An 18,503-nucleotide genomic window follows, 5' to 3' on the forward strand; every position below is an offset into this window, starting at 1 on the left:
ATTTTTTTATTTCACCTTTATTTAACCAGGTAGGCTAGTTGAGAACAAGTTCTCATTTGCAACTGCGACCTGGCCAAGATAAAGCATAGCAGTGTGAACAGACAACACAGAGTTACACATGGAGTAAACAATTAGCAAGTCAATAACACAGTAGAAAAAAATGGGCAGTCTATATACAATGTGTGCAAAAGGCATGAGGAGGTAGGCGAATAATACAATTTTGCAGATTAACACTGGAGTGATAAATGATCAGATGGGCATGTACAGGTAGAGATATTGGTGTGCAAAAGAGCAGAAAAGTAAATAAATAAAAACAGTATAAAAACAGTATGGGAATGAGGTAGGTGAAAAGGGTGAGCTATTTACCAATAGACTATGTACAGCTGCAGCGATCGGTTAGCTGCTCGGATAGCTGATGTTTGAAGTTGGTGAGGGAGATAAAAGTCTCCAACTTCAGCGATTTTTGCAATTCGTTCCAGTCACAGGCAGCAGAGTACTGGAACGAAAGGCGGCCAAATGAGGTGTTGGCTTTAGGGATGATCAGTGAGATACACCTGCTGGAGCGCGTGCTACGGATGGGTGTTGCCATCGTGACCAGTGAACTGAGATAAGGCGGAGCTTTACCTAGCATGGACTTGTAGATGACCTGGAGCCAGTGGGTCTGGCGACGAATATGTAGTGAGGGCCAGCCGACTAGAGCATACAAGTCGCAGTGGTGGGTGGTATAAGGTGCTTTAGTGACAAAACGGATGGCACTGTGATAGACTGCATCCAGTTTGCTGAGTAGAGTGTTGGAAGCCATTTTGTAGATGACATCGCCGAAGTCGAGGATCGGTAGGATAGTCAGTTTTACTAGGGTAAGCTTGGCAGCGTGGGTGAAGGAGGCTTTGTTGCGGAATAGAAAGCCGACTCTGGATTTGATTTTTGATTGGAGATGTTTGATGTGAGTCTGGAAGGAGAGTTTGCAGTCTAGCCAGACACCTAGGTACTTATAGATGTCCACATATTCAAGGTTGGAACCATCCAGGGTGGTGATGCTAGTCGGGCATGCGGGTGCAGGCAGCGATCGGTTGAAAAGCATGCATTTGGTTTTACTCGCGTTTAAGAGCAGTTGGAGGCCACGGAAGGAGTGCTGTATGGCATTGAAGCTCGTTTGGAGGTTGGATAGCACAGTGTCCAATGACGGGCCGAAAGTATATAGAATGGTGTCGTCTGCGTAGAGGTGGATCAGGGAATCGCCCGCAGCAAGAGCAACATCATTGATATATACAGAGAAAAGAGTCGGCCCGAGAATTGAACCCTGTGGCACCCCCATAGAGACTGCCAGAGGACCGGACAGCATGCCCTCCGATTTGACACACTGAACTCTGTCTGCAAAGTAATTGGTGAACCAGGCAAGGCAGTCATCCGAAAACCGAGGCTGTTGAGTCTGCCGATAAGAATTTGGTGATTGACAGAGTCGAAAGCCTTGGCGAGGTCGATGAAGACGGCTGCACAGTACTGTCTTTTATCGATGGCGGTTATGATATCATTTAGTACCTTGAGTGTGGCTGAGGTGCACCCGTGACCGGCTCGGAAACCAGATTGCACAGCGGAGAAGGTACGGTGGGATTCGAGATGGTCAGTGACCTGTTTGTTGACTTGGCTTTCGAAGACCTTAGATAGGCAGGGCAGGATGGATATAGGTCTATAGCAGTTTGGGTCCAGGGTGTCTCCCCCTTTGAAGAGGGGGATGACTGCGGCAGCTTTCAATCCTTGGGGATCTCAGACGATATGAAAGAGAGGTTGAACAGGCTGGTAATAGGGGTTGCGACAATGGCGGCAGATAGTTTCAGAAATAGCGGGTCCAGATTGTCAAGCCCAGCTGATTTGTACGGGTCAAGGTTTTGCAGCTCTTTCAGAACATCTGCTATCTGGATTTGGGTAAAGGAGAACCTGGAGAGGCTTGGGTGAGGAACTACGGGGGGGCGGAGCTGTTGGCCGAGGTTGGAGTAGCCAGGCGGAAGGCATGGCCAGCCGTTGAGAAGTGCTTATTGAAGTTTTCGATAATCATGGATTTATCGGTGGAGACCGTGTTTCCTAGCCTCAGTGCAGTGGGCAGCTGGGAGGAGGTGCTCTTGTTCTCCATGGACTTCACAGTGTCCCAAAACTTTTGGAGTTGGAGCTACAGGATGCAAACTTCTGCCTGAAGAAGCTGGCCTTAGCTTTCCTGACTGACTGCGTGTATTGGTTCCTGACTTCCCTGAACAGTTGCATATCACGGGGCTATTCGATGCTATTGCAGTCCGCCACAGGATGTTTTTGTGCTGGTCGAGGGCAGTCAGGTCTGGAGTGAACCAAGGGCTGTATCTGTTCTTGGTTCTGCATTTTTGAACGGAGCATGCTTATCTAAAATGGTGAGGAAGTTACTTTTAAAGAATGACCAGGCATCCTCAACTGACGGGATGAGGTCAATGTCCTTCCAGGATACACGGGCCAGGTCGATTAGAAAGGCCTGCTCACAGAAGTGTTTTAGGGAGCGTTTGACAGTGATGAGGGGTGGTCGTTTGACTGCGGCTCCGTGGCGGATACAGGCGATGAGGCAGTGCCTACAAATACGTCACAATGCTGCAAACACCTTGGGGAAACAACAGAAAGTGTAGGCTCATTCCTTGCACATTCACAGCCATATAAGGAGACATTGGAACACAGCGCCTCAAAAATCTGGCTCACTTCCTGTATGAAATGTAATCTTGGTTTCGCCTGTAGCATTAGTTCTGTGGCACTCACAGACAATATCTTTGCAGTTTTGGAAACGTCAGAGTGTTTTCTTTCCAATTATATGCATAGTCGAGCATCTTTTCGTGACAAAATATCTTGTTTAAAACAGGAATGTTTTTCATCCAAAAATGAAATACTGCCCCCAGAGGTTCAAGAGGTTAATGTATCAGTGTTAAAGTAATGGTACATGTTTTCCTGGTATGGTACAATGACTTCAAATGTATATTTGTGTATTCAACTTACTGTATGTTTATTTACATTATCAGAGGGTAAGGATTATCTTCAATTGGAAGCAGTGTATGTGTCACAATGCTTCACTAGTATAGTACATTACCCCTTCTGAGTGTCCCAGTGTCACTCGTGGCACCCTGCTATTTTTCATGTATTTTTACAAAATAGCCAATTTTGACATTGCAGCTGGCCCATCTAGCGCAAATCGCTCAGTTCTGCTTCAAGGAAAAGACTCATTCCAATAAACGTCAACCTGCATTTGGAACTCAGATTCAGTCATTACTGAAGCCGTACTGAGCCACTAAATTACTCCTACTGAGCCACTACATTACTCCTACTGAGCCACTACATTACTCCTACTGAGACACTGCATTACTTCTACTGAGACACTACATTATTCCTACTGAGCCCTACATTACTTCTACTGAGCCACTACATTACTCCTACTGAGCCACTACATTACTTCTACTGAGCCACTACATTACTCCTACTGAGACACTGCATTACTTCTACTGAGCCACTACATTACTCCTACTGAGACACTGCATTACTTCTACTGAGCCAATACAATACTCCTACTGAGCCCTACATTACTCCTACTGAGACACTACATTACTTCTACTGAGCCACTACAATACTCCTACTGAGCCACTACAATACTCCTACTGAGCCACTACATTACTTCTACTGAGCCACCTCATTTCTCCTACTGAGCCACTACAGTACTCCTACTGAGCCAGTAAATAACTCCTACTGGGCCCTACATTACTCCTACTGGGCCCTACATTACTCCTACTGAGTCAGTAATTAACTCCTACTGAGCCACTACATTACTCCTACTGAGCCAGTAAATAACTCCTACTGAGCCCTACATTACTCCTACTGAGCCACTAAATTACTTGTACTGAGCCTCACTGAGCTGCCCAGTGAGAGATAATTGTGACACCATCGGAGAGGGAAGAGCCCAGCATAAAGGAGAAGAGCTGCCGTCTCGTGCTAGCTGTCACAGTAGGGCTGGTGAGATAAATCTGGAGGGTAGTGAGACAGAGCACAGCACTTCTGTCTGAGGGTTAAGTTAATATAGAGCGCGAATATTCCCACGACAAATCCTGTTCAACTCTGGCGCGACAGACATAAAGCAACATCTTTTTCGATTATAGGATATTATTATCATGATGTCATTATCATATCATTCAAATGGAACATCCACAGAGACTGCTTGGTCCAGAGCACAAACATCCGCCTAGCGATTGGCTCAGTGTCTGCCTCATTATCATATTTATTTAAAGTATCCTATGACCCATTTCATTCTAGCATGGCCCTGGAAACATGATGGAAGAGGTCCGTATCTAAGGGTGGTCCTGTGGGAGGGCCAGGTATTAAACACTCAAGTCTGTAATGGGACAGTCACCTCACAGCGCAGCAGTCACAGGCATATCATTATCATTACTTTATAAACACCCTAGTGTGTTGTGTTTTTTAAAATTCGGCAACCATTTACAATCAAATCTAGGTTTATTCAACACACAGTATGTAATAGGCCGAGCTACACTTCTTCTTTTGGAGTACGACTACAGATACTGTAACTTGCTCCTCTTTCATTTGACTTTTAATGTGTAATGAAACCCATGATAAATAATATGCTTGGTGGTTTAGTAATAGAGTTTGCAGAGCCTTGCTGGCTGAAGGGAAGGGTCAGGCGGTGCCCTGGTTGTAACCCGGCCAACCTAATGGTGCAAGCACTGACTGATGCTCATTTACCAATAACACTGAGAGAGAGATTGGTCCGATTGTTAACGTTAACAGTGTAAATAAAAATACAAATGTATTTGATTTGAACCCCTTAATGGTGTGTGTGTGTGTGTATGTGTGTGCATGCTGTCACTAAACCCAGTCTAATATGGCCCCTGGCCCCATGGCAGTAAACAGAGGGTGTATTACATACAGGCAGTGTCTCTGATTGGAAATATTTAATGCATCCCAAATGGCACTCTATTCACTTTACAATGCACTACCTTTGACCAGGAATGAGCTCCCTCCATTGGATATCTCTCAGAGTCTGCCCATGTCTTGTGTATTGATCGGTCTCTCATGAATTTATGATTCTATTTCTTAAATTTGCACAAAGGCAAAAACATCTCCGTTCACGTCAGTCATTGACTTCCTGCAGACCTGCTGGCTGCTGTTGTTTGGTCTGTCTAGTCTGTCTTACTGTCTGTCTCTCCCTGTACTGTGTCTTTCTGTCCCCCTGCCTAGTCTCACTGTCTGTCCCTGAGTATCTCTATGTAGCAGACAGTTAGTTTTCATTGTAGATCATGTTGTTCTTCATGTAAAAGTTGATTCTCTGTGTTCCTCTAAGTTAGCTACCATTGTTGACAGCCCAGGACAGGACAAGGGACATACAGAGGCCAGGACAGCCGGCTGTCCCCAAATGAGGACCCTTTGGAGAATGGTTCTACATGGTTCCATGTAGAACCCATTTGGTTTCAGGTAGAACTCTTTTGCTTTCCATGTAGAACCTTTTTCACAGAAGGTGAAAAACCCTGTTTGAACCCTTTTTACTAAGAGTGTACTTGTTAACGGTGCTTTAGTCAAATGGTTGGGGCAAGTGGAGTGATAGTAATGACATGTACTTGTCTGCTTTTTCCGAGCAGAGAGAGAGAGACAGAGAGATAGAGGGAGATAATGAGAGCGACTGAGAGCGACTGAGAGCGTGAGAGAGAGAGAGAGAGAGAGAGAGAGAGAGAGAGAGAGAGAGAGAGAGAGAGAGAGAGAGAGAGAGAGAGAGAGAGAGAGAGAGAGAGAGAGAGAGAGAGAGAGAGAGAGAGAGAGAGATGTCTGTAGGGACTTGGTAGAAGCTGTAAGGCCAGGAGATGAGGAGGAGTGCAGGATATATTCAGCCACAGAGTGGGTGTTGGTATGGAAACTAATACTGCTTTGTTTCTCCTTATCAAGTTACCAAGACATACTCATGAAATAAATAGCTCTTGTATTTCACTTAATTAAATAATCAAATTGATATTGTTTGTATCAGTTGAATAAACAGTGTATGGCCATTTCATTGTATTGTGTTATACCTACATTATGTATCATGCTCTACTTCTAGTATGGATTGTGGGGCATATTTGCATACATTACCAGCTTCACTGACATCATTCAGACAAGGCTATGTGAAATATCTTACCTCATTGAGACGTGCTCCATTTATTCCATCTTCGGTATAGAAACATATTTTTTTAAAGTAGGAATGAAGCGCTTCAGTTTATTGAGTGAGGAGGGCACGCTTCCTGAACCATTAGGAAATGCAAATTTCTGCATGCCCTTTAGCTATAGGCTTCCATTATCTAGTGGGAATTTGCATTTGTTTGTTGCGAAGCTGTGCATTCACACCTAGGGTTCTCATGGTACCTTAAGCAACGAGGCATGAAGATTGTTTCTGGGAAAAAGCTCACAGCCAGCTGTGTCTCGGAAGTCAAGCCATGCGTCCCAAATGGCACCCTATTCCCTGTATAGTGCACTACTTTTTGACCAGGGCAGTTAGGGCCCCTGCATCCAAGATGTATCATCAAAAAAACGGCAGGTATTGTCGAAGTCTCGCCAAACCAATCAGGATGACATTATACAAGCTCAATTAAACTTAATTAAACATAACACGAATAACCCGATCGGTACAATCTACAGAACGTCACCAATCTCCACATACAGTATCCTTGCGGGCTCTGATCAAAACTAGTGCCCTATATAGGGAATAGGGTGCTATTTGGGACTCGTACCATATCTGTTCTTGTAGGAGTCGCTATGCTAATGAGCTAGAGTGGGCGTCGATTTGTTGATGCGTTGAAGAAGTTGTCGATGCATCTCTCTCTCTCTGCTATTGGTTCAAAGTTTATCCTCCTCTGTCTGTCCAGCTGACATGACATCTTCATGTGAACACCCCTCAGAGGGTCTTACTTTATCTGCTGCAATTGTGTGTGTTTCTCTCTCATTCGCACAGAGTGATTCTGTCGTCAGTTTCCACCACACAGCTCTGACATTGATCATAATGGCAATTCATATTGTCAGCCAGAGAGTGGGTGTTGATATGGGAACTGATGCGGCTTTGTTTCTCCTTATCAAGTTACCGAGACATAATCCTGAAATGAATATCTCTGGTATTTCATTTGATTGAAGGTCCAATGCAGATGTTTTTATCTCAGTATCAAATCATTTCTGGGTAACATTTAAGTACCTTACTGTGATTGCTTTCATTAAAGGCGGACTCAGCAATATGACGTAGGTGCAGAAAGTCAACAGCATGGTGGGTCAATTTCGACAACAGCTAAGAGAGTTGAAGTGCGAGGCTCAACTTCTCTCCTGTTCTGGTGCCCTGGCTAGCACGCTGTGACAGCGTGACGTGAACCCATGTGCACATGTTCAGATACTGTGTGAGAGAGTCTTGCATCTCACTCATCTCAATATCTGCGGTAATATAGTCGAGTCTGCCTTTAAAATGGTTAAAAAAAAGTTATACAAAAATAAATCCTTAGCAAAGAGCAATTTCTCAAGCAAGAATTTTGCTAGCTGTCTGGGAGTGGTCTGAGTGGGGAGGGAAACACTGAAAACTAGCTGTTATTGGGAGAGAGGTTTGTAACTCTCTTTCTTATTGGTCTATTCACTACTTTACCTCCCGGTGATGTCACTAGGCAGGCCAAAACTTCATCCCACCAAAACAGGCTGACATTTCAGATGGTCTTTTCAAACAGTTAAAGGGCATTATCATAATTTTCACAATATTCGCAGTATTATTCCAACCTCATAGCGTGGAAATATATATAAATCACAGGGAAATTGTGTTTTTGACTGCAATGGGCCTTTAAATAATGTAATTTATGTTGTTTGTATCAGTCGTACAAACAGTGTACGGCCATTTCATTGTGTTGTGTTATACCTACATTATGTATCATGCTCTACTTCTAGTATGGATTGTGGGGCATATTTGCATACATTACCAGCTTCACTGACATCATTCAGACAAGGCTATGTGAAATATCTTACCTCATTGAGACGTGCTCCATTTATTCCATCTTCGGTATAGAAACACATTGAAAAACAGTTTAGTCAGCGGAGGGGGCACATTTCCTCAATCAATACAGTGTGTATCATGAGTATTCACCCCTCTTGGATTTTTTTCACATTTCGTTGCGTTACAAACGGGGATTGAAATAGATTGAATAGTTTTTTTGTTGTTGTTGTTGATCTACACAAAATATTCCATAATGTCAAAGTGAAGATAACATTCTAAATTAACTCAGGAGTCAAATGTGGCTTCACAAAATATAAGAAGTAATAAGTCACGTGGAATAATTGACATGATCTTTTTACCCCTTTCTCTGTCCCCCATACATACAACATCTGTCAAGTATTGCATTTCAAGCACAGATTTAAGTTCAAAGAACAGGGAACTGTTTTCGAAAGCCTCATAAAGAAGGGCAGTGATTGGTGGATAACAATAATAAATCAGACATTGAACATCTCTTTAAGCATTAAACCACCGAGACACATCAACGATACAGTCGTCCATCTGGACTGAGCTGCAGGACAGGAAGGAAACTTCTCAGGGATGTCACCATGAGGCCATTGGTGTTCAAAGGCTGTGATGGGAGAACTGAGGGTGTATCAACGACATTGTATTGACTCCACAATAATGACAAAGTGAAAAGAATAATACAAGTATACAGAATAAAAAAGTTACAAAATATGTAACGTGCATGCAACAAGGCACTAAAGCAATGCTGCTTCAAAAACACAGCAAAATGATGCACATGTTTGGGGCAAATCCAACCCAACACATCACTGAGTAACTGCGTTCTTATTTTCAACCATGGTGGTTGCTGCTTCATGGTATGAATATGCTTGACATTGGCAAAGACTGGGGAGTTTTTCAGGATAAAAATGAATGGGATGGAGCTAAACACAGGCAAAATCCTAGAGGAAAACCTGCTTCAGTCTGGGAGAGGAATTCACATTTCAGCAGGACATTAATTAACCTATAACACACAGCCACGTCTACACTGGAGTTGCTAACCAAGAAGACAGTGAATGTTCCTCAGTGGCCAAGTTACAGTTTTGAATGCTTGAAAATGTATGGCAACATCCCCAACATTTGACAGAGCTTGACGAGTTTTGAAAATAATAATGGGCAGATAAAAATCTTAGATAAGGTACTTTGACATAAAAATACAGAGTATTTTGTGTAGATTATTGTCAAAATAATGATAATTAAATCCCTTTTAATCTCACTTAATAAAATGTGAAGAAATTCAAGGGAGTGAATACTTATGATAGGCACTGTATGTGTAAATGTATGCATGCCCTTTAGCTATAGGCGTCCAATATTAAGTGGAGTGTGAGTGTGAGCTGACAGCCCACTGTGTGTGTGTGTTAGTATGTGTGAGTGTGTGCTGACAGCCCACTGTGTGTGTGTGTGTGTGTGTGTGTGTGTGTGTGTGTGTGTGTGTGTGTGTGTGTGTGTGTGTGTGTGTGTGTGTGTGTGTGTGTGTGTGTGTGTGTGTGTGTGTGTGTGTGTGTGTGTGTGTGTGTGTGTGTGTGTAATATGAGTGTGAGCTGATAGGCTACTGTTTGTGTGAGTGTGTGTCAGTCTGAGTGTGAGCTGACAGCCACTGTGTTTGTGTGTGTAAGTGTGAGCTGACAGCCTACTGTGTTTGTGAGTGTGAGCTGACAGCCTTCTGTGTTTGTGAGTGTGAGCTGATAGCTCACTGTGTTTGTGAGTGTGAGCTGATAGCCTTCTGTGTTTGTGGGTGTGAGCTGACAGCTCACTGTGTTTGTGAGCTGGCAGCCCACTGTGTTTGTAAGTGTGAGCTGACAGCCCACTGTGTTTGTGATTGTGAGCTGACAGCCCACTGTGTTTGTGATTGTGAGCTGACAGCCCACTGTGTTTGTGAGTGTGAGCTGACAGCCCACTGTGTGTGTGTTTGTGTGTGTGTGTGTGTGTGTGTGTGTGTGTGTGTGTGTGTGTGTGTGTGTGTGTGTGTGTGTGTGTGTGTGTGTGTGTGTGTGTGTGTGTGTGTGTGTGTGTGAACGTGAGCTGAAAGCCAACTGTGTTTGTGAGTGTGTGCTGACAGTCCACTGTGTGTGTGTGTGTGTGTGTGTGTGTGTATGTGTGAGTATGGGTGTGAGCTGACAGCCCAGTGTGTTTTAGAGTGTGAGCTGACAGCCCACTGTGGTTGTGTGTGAGTGTACTGTGTTTGTGTGAGTGTAAGCTGACAGACCACTGTGTGTGTAATTGTGAGTATGAGTTTGAGCTGACAGCCCACTATGTGTGTGTGAGTGTGTGTGAGCTGATATCCCACTGTGAGAGTGTGTGTGTGAGTTGACAGCCCTCTGTGTGTGTGTGTGTGTGTGTGTGTGTGTGTATGTGTGTTTTTGAGTGTGCGTGTGATCTGTCGGCCCACTGTGTGGTTGTGTGAGTGTGGACTGACAACCCACTGTCTGTGTGTGTTTTTTATTTTTTATTTCACCTTTATTTAACCAGAACAAGTTCTCATTTACATCTTATCGATGGCGGTTATGATATCGTTTAGGACCTTGAGCGTGGCTGAGGTGTACCCATGGGGGATCTCAGACGATACAAAAGAGAGGTTGAACAGGCTCAGCTGATTTGTAGGGTTCCTGATTTTGCAGCTCTCTCAGAACATCAGCTATCTGGATTTGGGTGAAGTAGAAATGGGGGAGGCTTGGGCAAGTTGCTGTGGGGGGTGCAGGGCTGTTGCCCGGGGTAGGGATAGCCAGCTGAAAAGCATTGTGCCAGCTGTGGAAAAATGCTTCTTGTAATTCACAATTATAGTGGATTTATTGGTGGTGACAGTGTTTCCTATCCTCAGTGCAGTGGGCAGCTGGGAGGAGGTGGTCTTATTCTCCATGGACTTTACAGTGTCCAAACTTTTTGGAGTTTGTGCTACAGGATGCAAATTTCTGTTTGAAAAAGCTAGCCTTTGCTTTCCTAACTGCCTAACTGCCTGTGTATATTGGTTCCTATCTTCCCTAAAAAGTTGCATATCACGGGGGCTATTCGATGCCAATGCAGTACGCCACAGGATGTTTTTGTGCTGGTCAAGGGCAGTCACGTCTGGAGAGAACCAGGGGCTATATCTGTTCCTGGTTCTACATTTTTTTGAATGGGGCATGCTTAATTAAGATGGTGAGGAAAGCACTTTTAAATAATAACTAGACATCCTCCACTGACGGAATGAGGTCAATATCCTTCCAGGATACCCGGGCCAGGTCGATTAGAAAGGCCTGCTCGCTGAAGTGTTTTAGGGAGGGTTTGACAGAGATGAGGGGTGGTCGATTGACCGCAGACCCATTATGGATGCAGGCAATGAGGCAGTGATCCCTGAGATCTTGGTTGAAAACAGCAGAGGTGTATTTGGAGGGCAGGTTGGTTAGGATGATATCTATGAGGGAGACCATGTTTACGGATTTTGGGTTGTACCTGGTAGGTTCATTGATCATTTGTGTGAGATTGAGGGCATCAAGCTTAGATTGTAGAATGGCAGGGTTGTTAAGTATGTCCCAATTTAGTTCACCTAACAGCACGAGCTCTGCAGATAGATGGGTGGCAATCAATTCACTTATGGTGTCGAGGGCACAGCTGGGGGCAGAGGGTGGTCTGTAGCAAGCGGCAACGGTGAGAGACTTGTTTCTGGAAAGGTGGATTTTTAAAAGTAGAAACTCAAATTGTTTGGGCACAGTCCTGGATAGTAGACAGAACTCTGCAGGTTATCTCTGCATTAGATTGCAACTCCGCCCCCTTTGGCAGTTCTATCTTGTTGGAAAATGTTATAGTTAAGGATGGAAATTTCAGGTGGAACTAAAGAGTTAACTAAGGCATATTGAGCAGGGTTAGAGGCTCTATAGTGAAATAAGTAAATAATTACTAACCAAAACAACAATGGATAAGGCATATTGACATTAGGGAGAGGCATGCGTAGCCGAGTGATCATAGGGGTCCAGTGAGTAGCTCGGCGGGCCGGAGACATGGTGATTCAGACAGCTAGCAAGCCGGGGATAGGAAGCTAGCAGAAGGGCCTTAGAGGGACGTCGCGACAGAAGAAGTCTGCTGTAGCCCCCTCGTGCTGTTACGTCGGCAGACCAGTCGTCATGGATCAGCAGGGCTCCGTGTGGTAAAAGGGTCCAGGTCAATTGACAAAATAGGTAAAGTGGCCAAAGAAATTGTCCGATGGGCCTCTTCAGTTAACAGTCTGATATGTTCTAGCCAGCTAGCGGGCCGGGGATAGCAAGCTAGCAGATGGTCATTCAGGGGACATCACGACGGAGGAGCCAGTTGAAAAAAACCCTCGGGCGAATTACATCGGTAGTCCAGTCGTGATGGGTCGGCGGGGCTCCGTGTCGGAAGAAAAAGCAATTGGCAAAATAGGTATAGTAGCCCAAGAAGTGGCTGATGGACCTCTTTGGCTAGCCAGGAGTGTGTGAGTGTATGAGCTGACAGCCCATTGTGTGAGTGTGATTGTGAGCTGACAGCCAACTGTGTGTGTAAGTGTGAGTGTGAGCTGACAGCCCAGTCTGTGTGTGAGTGTGAGCTGACATCCCACATCAGCCCACTATGTGTGTCTGAGTCTGAGTGTGAGTCTGTGAGTGTGAGCTGCTCTCTGAGTGTGAGCTGACAGCCCACTGTGTGTGTGTGTGTGTGTGTGTGTGTGTGTGTGTGTGTGTGTGTGTGTGTGTGTGTGTGTGTGTGTGTGTGTGTGTGTGTGTGTGTGTGTGTGTGTGTGTGTGAGAGAGAGCCAGCTGTGGTTTTGAGTGTGAGCGTGAGCTGACAACCCTCTGTGAGTGGGAGTGTGATCTGACTGCCTGCTGCATGTTTGTGTGTGTGTACGTGAGTGTGTGCGCGCGCGTGTGTGTGTATGTGTGTGTCTGTGAGTTTGAGCCAACAGCCCACTGTGTGTGTGTCAGTGTGAACTGACAGTCCACTGTGTTTGTGTGTGTGTGTGTGTGTTCTGACAGCCCACTTTTTGTGTGAGTGTGAGCTAACCAACCACTGTTTGTGTGAGTGTGAGCTAACCAACCACTGTTTGTGTGAGTGTGAGCTACCCAACCACTGTGTTTGTGAGTGTGAGTGTGAGATTACAACCCGCTGGGGTTGTGGTTGTGGGTGTGAATGTACTGTGTTTGTGTGAATGTGAGCTGAAGGCCCAATGTGTGTGTTGGTTGTTTGTGTGAGTGTGAGCTGACAACCCGCTGGGGTTGTGGTTGTGGGTGTGAATGTACTGTGTTTGTGTGAATGTGAGCTGAAGGCCCAATGTGTGTGTTGGTTGTTTGTGTGAGTGTGAGCTGACATCCCACTGCGTTTGTGTGTTTCAGTGGGAGTGTACTGTGTTTGTGTGAGTGTGAACTGACGTTCCACTGTGAGTACATTCCCACGGAGCCCCGCCGACCCATCACGACTGGAATACCGATGTAATTCGCCCGAGGGTTTGTGTGAGTGTGAGTGTGAGTGTGAGCTGACATCCCACTGCGGTTGTGTGTTCGAGTCTGAGTGTACTGTGATTGTGTGAGCTAACAGCCCATTTTTTTGTATGTGTGAGTGTGTGTGTGAGCTGAAGCCCACTGTGTGTGTTTGAGTGTGAATGTGAGTTGACAGCCCTCCTGTGTGTGTGTGTTTGTTTGTGTGTCAGTGTCACCTGAGTGTGAGCTAAAAGCCCACTTTTTTGTGTGTGAGTGTGTGTGTGTGAGCTGATAGCCCACTGTGTGTTTGTGTGTGTGTTTGTGAGTGTCAGTGTGAGTGTGATCTGACGGCCCACTGTGTGTATGTGTATGAGTGTGAGCCGACAGCCTACTGAGTGTATAAGTGTGAGTGTGAGCTGACAGCCCACTCTGTGTGTGTTTGTGTGTGTGTGTGTGTGTGTTAACTTAACTGTGTGTGTGAGTGTGTGTGAGCTGACAGCCCACTGTGTGTATATGTGTGTGTGTGTGTGTGTGTGTGTGTGTGTGTGTGTGTGTGTGTGTGTGTGTGTGTGTGTGTGTGTGTGTGTGCCCACTGCCCACAGCCCACTGTGTTTATATGTGTGTCATTGTGAGTGTGAGCCGACAGCCCATTGTGTGGTGTCTGTTAGTGTGAGTGTGAGCTGACAGCCAGCTGTGTGAGTGTGTGTCAGCTGACCGCCCACTGTGATTTTTTACATTTTACATTTAAGTCATTTAGCAGACGCTCTTATCCAGAGCGACTTACAAATTGGTGCATTCACCTTATGACATCCAGTAGAACAGTCACTTTACAATAGTGCATCTAAATCTTAAAGGGGGGGGAGAAGGATTACTTACCCTATCCTAGGTATTCCTTAAAGAGGTGGGGTTTCAGGTGTCTCCGGAAGGTGGTGATTGACTCCGCTGTCCTGGCGTCGTGAGGGAGTTTGTTCCACCACTGGGGGGCCAGAGCAGCGAACAGTTTTGACTGGGCTGAGCGGGAACTGTACTTCCCACTGTGTGTTAATAATATAATAATAATAATATATGCCATTTAGCAGACGCTTTTATCCAAAGCGACTTACAGTCATGTGTGCATACATTCTACGTATGGGCGGTCCCGGGAATCGAACCCACTACCCTGGCGTTACAAGCGCCATGCTCTACCAACTGTGCTACAGAAGGGCACTGTGTGTGTGAGTGTGTGTTTGTGTGAGTGTGTTCTGACAACCTGCTGCAGTTGTGTGTGAGTGTGAATGTACTGTTTGTGTGAGTGTGAGCTAACAACCCAATGTGTGTGTTAGTTGTGTGTGTGAGTGTGCTTGTTTTGGCCGGGAATGGTTCTCAATCAGGGACAGCTGTCTATCGTTGTCTCTGATTGGGAATCATACTTAGGCAGCCTGTTTTGCCACCTTAGTTGTGGGTAGTTGACTTTGTTAGTGGCCTGTATATAGCCCTAGTTTGTTTTGTGTTCGACATTAAAGAATAAAGAAAAAATGTACGCTCACAACGCTGCACCTTGGTCTGGTCATTTTCAAGACGATGTTTGTGACACTGATATCACACTGCGGTTGTATGTGTGAGTGTACTGTGTTTGTGTGAGTGTGAGCTGACAGCCCACTGAGTGTATAATTGTGAGTGTGAGCTGACAGCCCGCTCTGTGTGTGTTTGTGTGTGTGTGTGGGTGTGTGTGTGTGTACTCATAGCCCACTGTGTCTGTATGTGTGTTAGTGTGAGCTGACAGCTCATTGTGTGGTGTCTGTTAGTGTGAGTGTGAGTGTGAGCTGACAGCCCACTGTGTGTGTGAGTGTGAGTTGACATCCAACAGTGTTTGTGTGTGACTGTGAGCTGACAACCCACTCTGTGTGTTTGTGTGTAAACTGATAGCCCACTGTGTTTATGTGTGTCATTGTGTGAGTGTGAGTTTGAGCTGACAGCCAACTGTGTGTGTGAGGGTGAGTTTGAGCTGACAGCCAACTGTGTGTGTGAGTGTGAGTGTGATCTGACAGCCCAATGTGTGTGTGATTGTGAGTGTGAGCTGACAACCCACTGTGTTTTTTTGTGTGAGTTTACTGTGTGAGTGTGAGCTGACAGCCAAATGTGTGTGTGTGTGAACTTGAGATGACAGCCCTGTGTGAGTTTGTGTTGATAGCCCACTATGTGTGTGTGATCTGACAGCCCACTGTGTGTGTGTGTGTGTGTGTGTGTGTGTGTGTGTGTCTGTCACGAACCGGCTCAAAGCCCGTAACACAAGGGAGACAACGTGAAGATAAGGAGTAACAAAATACTATATATTTATTAAATAAAGTTAAACTAAGTACAATATACAATGGTGTGTGTAATCAGTAGTGCATGCATGAATGTGATAATGCAGGGTGTTGAAAGGTGCCAAAGCAAACAACCAAAAACCACCAAGATGCACAACAAAATCTATAAAGGTGTCTGCATGGAGAGAGTCTCCTCCATGAATGGGGAAGTGGTGTATTTATTCTGGGAGACACCTGGCCCAGGTGTTTCCCATGTAGCCGACGACCCTCCCAACTCCGCCCACCAGCATCCTAATAAGGAAAACAAGAGCAAAGAGAGAACAGGGCAGACAGAGTGGGAGGTTCGTCACAGTGTCTATATGTGTGAGTTGACATCCCATTGTGTGTGTGTTTGTGTGTCAGTGTGAACTGAGAGCCCATGTGTTTGTGTGTTTGTAAGTGTGAGTTTGAGTGTGATCTGACATCCATTGTGTAGTGTCTGTTAGTATGAGTTTGAGCTGACAGCCCACTGTAGGTGTGAGTGTGTGTGTGAGCTGACAGCCCACTGTGTGTGTGAGCTGATAGCCCACTATGGGTGTGATGTGTGTGAGATGACAGCCCACTGTGTGTGTGAGCTGACAACCCACTGTGGGTGTGAGCTGACAGCCCACTGTTTGTGTGAGTGTTAGCTGATAGCCCACTGTATGTGTGAGTGTTAGCTGACAGCCCACTGTTTGTGTGAGTGTTAGCTGACAGCCCACTGTTTGTGTGAGTGTTAGCTGACAGCCCACTGTGTGTGTGTGAGTGTAAGTGTGTTCTGACAACCCACTGTGAGTTTGAGCTTGAGCTGACAGCCCACTGTGAGTGTGAGTGTTAGCTGATAGCCCACTGTGTGTGTGAGTGTGAGCTGACAGCCCACTGTTTGTGTGAGTGTTAGCTGATAGCCCACTGTGTGTGTGAGTGTAAGTGTCTTCTGACAGCCCAGTGTGAGTGTTAGCTGATAGCCCACTGTGTGTGTGAGTGTTAGCTGATAGCCCACTGTTTGTGTGAGTGTTAGCTGACAGCCCACTGTTTGTGTGAGTGTTAGCTGACAGCCCACTGTGTGTGTGTGAGTGTAAGTGTGTTCTGACAGCCCACTGTGAGTTTGAGCTTGAGCTGACAGCCCACTGTGTGTGTGAGTGTTAGCTGACAGCCCACTGTTTGTGTGAGTGTTAGCTGATAGCCCACTGTTTGTGTGAGTGTTAGCTGACAGCCCACTGTGTGTGTGTGAGTGTAAGTGTGTTCTGACAGCCCACTGTGAGTGTGAGTTTGAGCTGACAGCCCACTGTTTGTGTGAGTGTGAGCTGACAGCCCACTGTTTGTGTGAGTGTGAGCTGACAGCCCACTGTGTGTGTGAGTGTTAGCTGACAGCCCACTGTTTGTGTGAGTGTGAGCTGACAGCCCACTGTGTGTGTGAGTGTGAGCTGACAGCCCACTGTGTGTGTGAGTGTGAGCTGACAGCCCACTGTGTGTGTGAGTGTGAGCTGACAGCCCACTGTGTGTGTGAGTGTGAGCTGACAGCCCACTGTTTGTGTGAGTGTTAGCTGACAGCCCACTGTTTGTGTGAGTGTGAGCTGACAGCCCACTGTTTGAGTGTGAGCTGACAGCCCACTGTTTGTGTGAGTGTGAGCTGACAGCCCACTGTGTGTGTGAGTGTGAGCTGACAGCCCACTGTGTGTGTGAGTGTTAGCTGACAGCCCACTGTTTGTGTGAGTGTGAGCTGACAGCCCACTGTGTGTGTGAGTGTGAGCTGACAGCCCACTGTGTGTGTGAGTGTGAGCTGACAGCCCACTGTGTGTGTGAGTGTGAGCTGACAGCCCACTGTGTGTGTGAGTGTGAGCTGACAGCCCACTGTGTGTGTGAGTGTGAGCTGACAGCCCACTGTGTGTGTGAGTGTGAGCTGACAGCCCACTGTGTGTGTGAGTGTTAGCTGACAGCCCACTGTTTGTGTGAGTGTGAGCTGACAGCCCACTGTGTGTGTGAGTGTGAGCTGACAGCCCACTGTGTGTGTGAGTGTTAGCTGACAGCCCACTGTTTGTGTGAGTGTGAGCTGACAGCCCACTGTATGTGTGAGTGTTAGCTGACAGCCCACTGTTTGTGTGAGTGTTAGCTGATAGCCCACTGTTTGTGTGAGTGTTAGCTGATAGCCCACTGTGTGTGTGAGTGTGAGCTGACAGCCAACTGTATGTGTGTGAGTGTGAGCTGACAGCCCACTGTGAGTGTGAGCTGACAGCCCACTGTTTGTGTGAGTGTGAGCTGACAGCCCACTGTTTGTGTGAGCTGACGGCCCACTGTTTGTGTGAGTGTTAGCTGATAGCCCACTGTTTGTGTGAGTGTTAGCTGACAGCCCACTGTATGTGTGAGTTTGAGCTGACAACCCACTGTTTGTGTAAGTGTGTTCTGACAGCCCACTGTGAGTTTGAGCTTGAGCTGACAGCCCACTGTGAGTGTGAGTGTTAGCTGATAGCCCACTGTTTGTGTGAGTGTTAGCTGATAGCCCACTGTTTGTGTGAGTGTTAGCTGACAGCCCACTGTTTGTGTGAGTGTTAGCTGACAGCCCACTGTTTGTGTGAGTGTTAGCTGACAGCCCACTGTGTGTGTGAGTGTGTTCTGACAGCCCACTGTGAGTTTGAGCTTGAGCTGACAGCCCACTGTGAGTGTGAGTGTTAGCTGACAGCCCACTGTGTGTGTGAGTGTGAGCTGACAGCCCACTGTTTGTGTGAGTTTTAGCTGACAGCCCACTGT

The 18,503-nt window shown here is 46.1% G+C and overlaps 1 protein-coding gene across 3 annotated transcripts in view; it reads left to right on the forward strand.

Moving 5' to 3' along the window:
* The window catches only part of LOC118398960 (KH domain-containing, RNA-binding, signal transduction-associated protein 3), a 174,391-nt gene that overhangs the window by 29,162 nt on the left and 126,726 nt on the right, over positions 1-18,503 (forward strand). Inside the window, exon 1 of one of the 3 annotated variants that reach the window (XM_052472157.1) lies at positions 16,071-16,103. The exons of the other annotated variants lie outside the window; for them this stretch is intronic. The gene's annotated coding sequence lies outside the window, so the exon portion shown is untranslated. Of the gene's footprint in view, positions 1-16,070; positions 16,104-18,503 lie in introns of those variants that run through there. 3 annotated transcript variants of the gene reach the window in all.

The sequence above is a fragment of the Oncorhynchus keta genome, chromosome 20, assembly GCF_023373465.1.
Source record: "Oncorhynchus keta strain PuntledgeMale-10-30-2019 chromosome 20, Oket_V2, whole genome shotgun sequence".
Lineage (NCBI taxonomy): Eukaryota > Metazoa > Chordata > Actinopteri > Salmoniformes > Salmonidae > Oncorhynchus > Oncorhynchus keta.